Source organism: Lupinus angustifolius, chromosome LG12 (assembly GCF_001865875.1).
Source record: "Lupinus angustifolius cultivar Tanjil chromosome LG12, LupAngTanjil_v1.0, whole genome shotgun sequence".
NCBI classification, from domain to species: domain Eukaryota; kingdom Viridiplantae; phylum Streptophyta; class Magnoliopsida; order Fabales; family Fabaceae; genus Lupinus; species Lupinus angustifolius.
In genome coordinates, this window is record NC_032020.1 from 5,085,910 (window position 1) to 5,093,112 (window position 7,203).

The window sequence follows — 7,203 nt, forward strand, 5'->3', positions numbered from 1 at the left end:
CACTGAATATCAGAGGGAGATTGATGGATGCACTATCACCGTCAAACAAATTTGTGGAACCTATCGTAGTATCCTCTAGGATCGAACGAATATGAGGTCAAGCTAGCACTTTCGTACTAGCTCTGATACCACTTGTTGGGTAACAGCAGGTCAGAATACACCTAGAAGGGGGGTTGAAAAGGTGTCGTGGATCACTTGTTTCGCTTTTCCTATATTTGCGCAAAACTAAAACAAACTGCAGTTAATCGATTATGCTTGGTCTTAATCGATTAAACAGTGCTCGGATATAATCGAGTATGCTTGTGGATAATCGATTATCCAGACAGTCACACAACTTGATTATTTGGTTTCTTGCATATCAAGTTACCGATTATCGATTCTTTACACAGTTAATTGATTAATGAGATTACAGAAAGACAGTAAATAGATTATAGCATGTAACTCATATTAACACAATTAATCAACAAAGTAAAGACGAAAAGTAAAGAGATTAGGGATTAGAAAGAGGTGCACAAGGAATTTTATCCTGGTTCGTTTGTGGTCCACTGTAAACTTTATCTAGGACTCCTCTTCTGATCTCGGGAGATTTTTCTTCAACTATTGCAATTGTGAGTTTTACAAACACACTTCCAATTACAAAATCAGAAAAACTAAGTCGATCCTTACTTATGCCCTATGAGCTTGACAACCTAGGTTTGACCAAACTAAATCGCCTACTACAATCTCCTATCCTTTCGCAATCGGCCCCAACCTTGGTATCGCTCGAATTAAGACCTCTTAGCCTCTGAGAAGATTACAAAGATCTCTCTCATAATGAAACAATTCACAAAGAGATCAAATTCCTTGTTCAAACAGAATGTATTGAGTTGACTTGAGTACTTAATACTTGGATTCAACAATTGAAAACTCAATCTAAAACGTAAAGCAGAAAATCCACAAGAACCTAATTCTAAATGAAATTTAATGCATTAGGTTTTCCAAAAATGATTCCACTCTTTTCAGAAAAAGATATTCCTCACAAATCTCTTAAAAGAAATCAAGAACTAGATGCCATAATTCAATGCATAGAAAACTAGAGACTAGATGCAATGATATTAATCTCTAAGCCTGAATTAGAATGCTTTCACTCCCTAGGTTTTCTAAATGCACTTTGTCACTGCAATGCAATCTACGAAAACGTATGCTCTCTAACAATTTTCAAAATATGCATGTTATGCCACATTGACAAGAATTACAGAATTTATACTAATCATATTGATACTGATATTAATTGATTATCCTTCCATTTAATCGATTAACAGGCTATTAAAAATCAGTTTTCAGTTACGTCTTAGTCAATTATATGGTTTCTTAATCGATTAACGTGCTAACAGCATCATATCAGTTAGTAATTGAACTCTAGTTAATCGATTACACTGACTACTTAATCGATTATACTGAGTTAAAAATGTTTTTCTTTGATGTAAGGAATGTATGATAAACTACCTATATGATATGCATATGCTTTACATAGCTTTTCAAAATACATTACCTTTAATGCATGAAACTATGTATGTGTATGCATGAACCTATTTATCATAAGATATCTAGATGTTATGTTTCAATTTTAATCTTGTTCTATTTTAGTTCTTGTGAGACTTTCCACCTAGGTTTACCTAACCTAGACTCAATCTAAGGCAATCATCTTAAGACTTCTAATTTAATAAAGTCCTAAATCTATAGATGCAACCTATGAGTCTTCGGCTCGTTGTTTATTGTATTATCTTCAAGCTTTCTTGTATGTGCATTTGTTTCATCAAAACCTCAGTTAGCCTTAAATGTGCAAGTCTTGACTCTTTGCACTTCCAATTGGTTGTTGATGCATTATTGTGTTTTGTTATTGAAGTTGGTATTGAAGTGGGTTTGTTGGCTGTTGATGCATCAAGAGTGAGTTGTGATCCATATGTGTTGTTTGTGTCTTGGCCCATGGCTTGGTCAGCTGCATTACTCATGGTCTGGCCAGATGTGTCAAGGGATGTATGTTGTGTTGTGTGTTGGTTAAATTGTCTTGGTTTGTTGGCTTGGTCAGGAGGCTTGGTATCATGATCATATTTTCTGGTCATGACTTGAGCATGTGATGTGTTGCTTGAATCATGAGACATAGCTTGGTCTAATATATATTAAATTTAGTACTAGTGATAACAAGAATATAATATAAGTTGGAAATACAAATTCTTTGTATGGGTAAAATAGGACAAGAAAGTTACAAATCTAATTACTAATAATTCCAGCAAATATAAATAAGTATCACCACTTGGACATACTTACCATATATTTTTAATTCAATAAATTTAACTTTATATTAATACTGTCATAAATAAAGTTATATAGAGTAGACTAAATTTTAGAAATAGAATTTGTTAAATTTATTATTTAGTGATAATGATATATTTAGTTTTAAAGATAAATAAGTTGGAACTAAAATTTTTTAATAAGAGTAAAATTGCTTGAAACAAAATTATATCATCTAACAACAAACTTTCTTTCAAACTATAATAATAGTGTCGTAAATATATACTAACTCACTAATCTAATTATTTACTAATAAGAATATATAATAATTATCCGTAGCAATCAATGGCTTACTTTAAATTACATATCAATCAAGTGTAAGCATATATATAATTATATGTTTTTATTTATACTATATAAAGCGAAAATATGATATAACTTTCATCATTGTATAATTTCCACTTCCTATTTTGCCCTTCACGTTATTTAATTTTTACAAAAAAATCATATAATTCTAATTAATCACCACCAACACATTAATTAACCACATCTCTCACCTTAAACTATATATTATCATAAACACACAAAAATTATAATATAAAGTACACTAAATACAACAAATATATTCTAATTATAAAAAAATGAAATATATAAAAACTGAATATATAATATCATGCAATATTGACCGACAGACATAAATACCTATACACACTAGTATAGATAAAAAAAATTCTTTATTAAGCAGAGAAGAAAATATATAGATATATAATATCAGAGTTTATAGTTTTATACTTCTTATCTTACAACTCTATTAACCTGGTAATTCTCGGAGACATATACTAGACCACTTTGTGTAAATAAGTATAAATAATTCAATATTATTTTAATATTATTATAAGAAATTATACACAATCTAAAGTGGTAATTTAATTTTTAACCCTAAAAAACAATGTTTTAAAATAAACCAATGGGACTAATATCTTGTATGATAAGAAAATTAAAAAAAATGAGAGTTTTGGGTATTGGATGAGTGATAAAAAATATTTGGAACTTGCTAGAAGTAATAAATTGAATGAACAGAGATTAGCGGAGTGAGATTATTCATTATAAGAAATTTATTTATTTACTTACTTGAATTTTTCAATTATTATTTTAGATTAGTTAAGATGAAGATTTATTAGGATCTTAACTTATATATGATTATCCATTTAATATTGCTTGACATGAGATAAGATAAAAAATTAAGATTATTATCAGAAATATATAAATACAAGATTAATGATTATTAGAAATAAAAGTGAACAGTCTAATTTACATGTTAGTGGCGTTGTGTATTAAATATATTCTATTCACAATATGCTTTCCAAATTGAAAAAGTCTAAACTATTTTATCACAATTTTGTTTTAAGACATAATCATCAAAAAAATGACTAATCTCAGAAATTAAATAACATACTATTCTTATATTACCAACTGTTTGTGTAATGGTATAGTCTCATTAGTTTCTCAGGTGATCACATTTGTTGAGAGTAACAGTCACACATCATAAATGAGATTAATTTAATTCATTACAAAAAAGGTGATATAATAACTTTAGTAGTACCAAAAAAATAATATTATGTATTATTAGTACATAAAAAATTAAATAATTAGTACTTATTACACGGATAAAAATAAATGATTATCTGAAATATCACATTATGCTACATGTACCTTCTGTACCAAGTTGAATTCTTTTTAGAAACTAATGTCTGTAGTTCAACTTGAGTTAAAAATCTTAAGTTTTAAAGTTGAATGATATATTATCAACCATTCTATTATTCTTAATACTTTAATATTTTTAATTATTTTAGGAATATTAGTTCATATTTAATTTAAAATCGTCATATATGAACATAATTAAATACTTAAAAGTGTTGGAAATTTCCAGGAATAATCCTTAGATTGAAATGCGGAAACCCTAATGATCATGGTTTTGTTACTATAAAACAATATTTATGCCCATACATAAACCCAAATAGGACAACCATGATCCAGACCGAAGAAACCCCAATTGATTCTATGGTGAAGAAGAAGAGCATACCTTGACTAGCCATTTGGAATCTCGAAGGTATGTCGGTGTGATGATCTTTTAGATGTTAGAGCCTGATGGTTTTCCTTCTGCTTCTCTAGAGGGGAATGAGAAAGCCAAAGAGAGTGTATGAGCCTTATGGAGATGTGATGGATATCCTAATGGTATATCTTAACCCCAGATCACTCTATTCTAATCCACCTTTATTCTCCTTAACCACTCAACTAAAACATGTTGCTCTACAAATGGGGACCATAACTCATAAAAGTAACCAAAGTGGTTACTACTTAAGTTGCAATAGTTCTAATTCAGTCCCTTCATCAAATCAGAAATTGCCTGAAGATATCTACACTTATAATATTTCATGACACATATGCCTTTAGCTACCAAATTAATTACTGAAGATCATTTTATATTTTGGCTAATTAAATAATGGTCATAACACAATTGTAGAATTATATTTGTGACCCGTAAATTGTCAGAAATTCGAACAATCTCCCACTGGTCACACATATGATTCTCCATACGTGTTATCCTTATTGCGCGCTTAAATATTGCCATTATGACTCAAGCATACCCAAATTATCTTGTCCATTAGTCCTGTCTCCATATCGAATCACAGTGAATTTCACCATATCAATCATGACTAATTCAACAATGATCACCAACATTGACACAACTAAATGACATAGATTAAATCGTGAAATGTGTAGCATGAAAATCACATGAATATGATCGGTACATGTCAATTTTCAACTGGTCCTACTTAACTTTAGGGAGATCCTTAATAATAACATAAAACCTTATTGTACAAAGTATAAAGACAGAATACCAAACTAAATGATTAATCAACCGAAGTTTGAATACAAAGTATCCATATATAATACTGAAATTATATAGAACATAATGAAGGTGTACACATTCTAACTCTCACTAAACCAAAAAATCCTCACATTGCAAAACACCCATGTGAGCAGTATGCTCATGAAAGACCTTGGGTATGATAGCTTTTGTAAGAGGATCTGCAATCATGGAGTTAGTGCCTAAATGTTCTATGGAAAACTGTCCACTTTGTAGTTTCTCCTTAACAACTAGGAACTTAATGTCGATGTGTTTCGACTTTGCTGAACTCCTATTGTTGTTGGAGAACAACACAGCTGATCTATTGTCACAATATAACTTTAGTGGTCTTTCAATTCTTTCCACAATTCGCAGCCCAGTGACAAAATTTCTCAGCCATGATGACTGATGTGATGCCTCATAACATGCTATATATTCCACTGCCATGGTGGATGATGCCACAAGAGTTTGCTTGGTAGAGCACCAAGAAACTGCACCACCAGCCAATAGATAAACATAGCCCGAAGTAGATCGTCTACTATCTTGGCATCTTGCAAAATCAGTCAGAATACCCAATGATCTCTAATTGGTCTGATATCCTATATGTGAGCATATAGTCTTTTGTTCCCTTTAAGTACCTCATGACCCTTTTGGCTGCTTTCCAATGATCCATTCCTGGATTACTCATATATCTGCCTAAAACCCCGACTATGAACGCTATATCCGGACGCGTACAAATTTGAGCATACATAAGACTCCCCATAGCTGATGCATAAGGGATCTTTTGCATTTCCTGAATTTCCAGATTTCCTTTAAGGCACTAATTAAGACTAAATTTGTCTCCCTTAGCAACTAGAGTATCCATTGGTTTACAGTCCTGCATGCCATATCTTTTAAGTACCTTTTCTATATAGTTCTTTTGTGATAATCCAAGAATACCCTGAGGTCTGTCTCAGTGTATCTGGATTCCTAATACAAATGAAGCTTCACCAAGATCCTTCATTTCAAAATTACCGGATAGAAATGTCTTGGTTTCTAACAAGGTACCCACATCATTAGTGGCAAGCAGTATGTCATCCACATACAAGAGCAAGAAAATATACTTGCTCCCACTAAACTTGTGATACACACAATCTTCATCTCAAAACCAAAAGAGAGAATCACCTCATGAAATTTGTGGTACCATTGACGAGACGCCTGTTTTAGCCCATAGATGGATTTTGTCAATTTGCAAACCATATTCTTTCGGTCTCCCGTTACAAAGTGTTCTGGTTGCACCATATAAATCTTTTCATTAATGTTTCCATTTAGAAAAGTTGTTTTGGCATCCATCCGATGAAGCTCCAAATCATAATGTGCTACGAGAGCCATGATTATCCTTAGAGAGTCTTTCGTTGAAACTGGAGAGAAAGTCTCTTTATAGTCAATCCCTTCCTTCTGAGTAAAACCCTTAGCTACAAGACGCGCCTTATACCTCTCCACATATCCTTCTAGTAATGGGACAAGTTCCCAAACTTTATTGTCTTGCATGGATTTATACTCCTCTTTCATTGCTTCAATCCACTTTTCCGAATTGGAACTTTGGATGGCTTCACGAACGTTTAATGGATCATTATCCATTAAGCCATCACCCTCATGTTCCAGGAGAAAGCAAATGTAGTCATCTGGAATTGCATTTCTCCTTTCTCTAGTGGATCTACGCAAAGCTATTGGATCTTCCAACTCTTGTCCATGTTCATGAGGGTTTTGAGTTTGTCCTTCATGAATTACTAACTCACCTTGAGCAGGGAAGGTTTCATCAACTATGTCCTGAGGAGGTTCCAAATTTGCTTCTTCAAAAGCAACCATATGAATCGCATCTGGAATAGATACAGATTCTTCCTCTAAGACAAAGTTTCTAACCTTATCTTCCCCCTCAAACTCAACATCCTCAAAGAACGTGGCTGTACCCGTCTCAAATATGGATTTCATACTTGGATCATAAAATTTATAGCCCCTTGATTTTTCAGAGTAACCAATAA

General features: G+C 32.1%; 1 long non-coding RNA gene across 1 annotated transcript in view; it reads left to right on the forward strand.

The window, feature by feature from the left end:
• Positions 1–7,203, forward strand: part of LOC109361482 — a 16,052-nt gene that overhangs the window by 3,562 nt on the left and 5,287 nt on the right. The window contains exon 2 of the long non-coding RNA XR_002109298.1: positions 169–172. This is a non-coding gene — a long non-coding RNA (uncharacterized LOC109361482). The remainder of the gene's footprint in view (positions 1–168; positions 173–7,203) is intronic.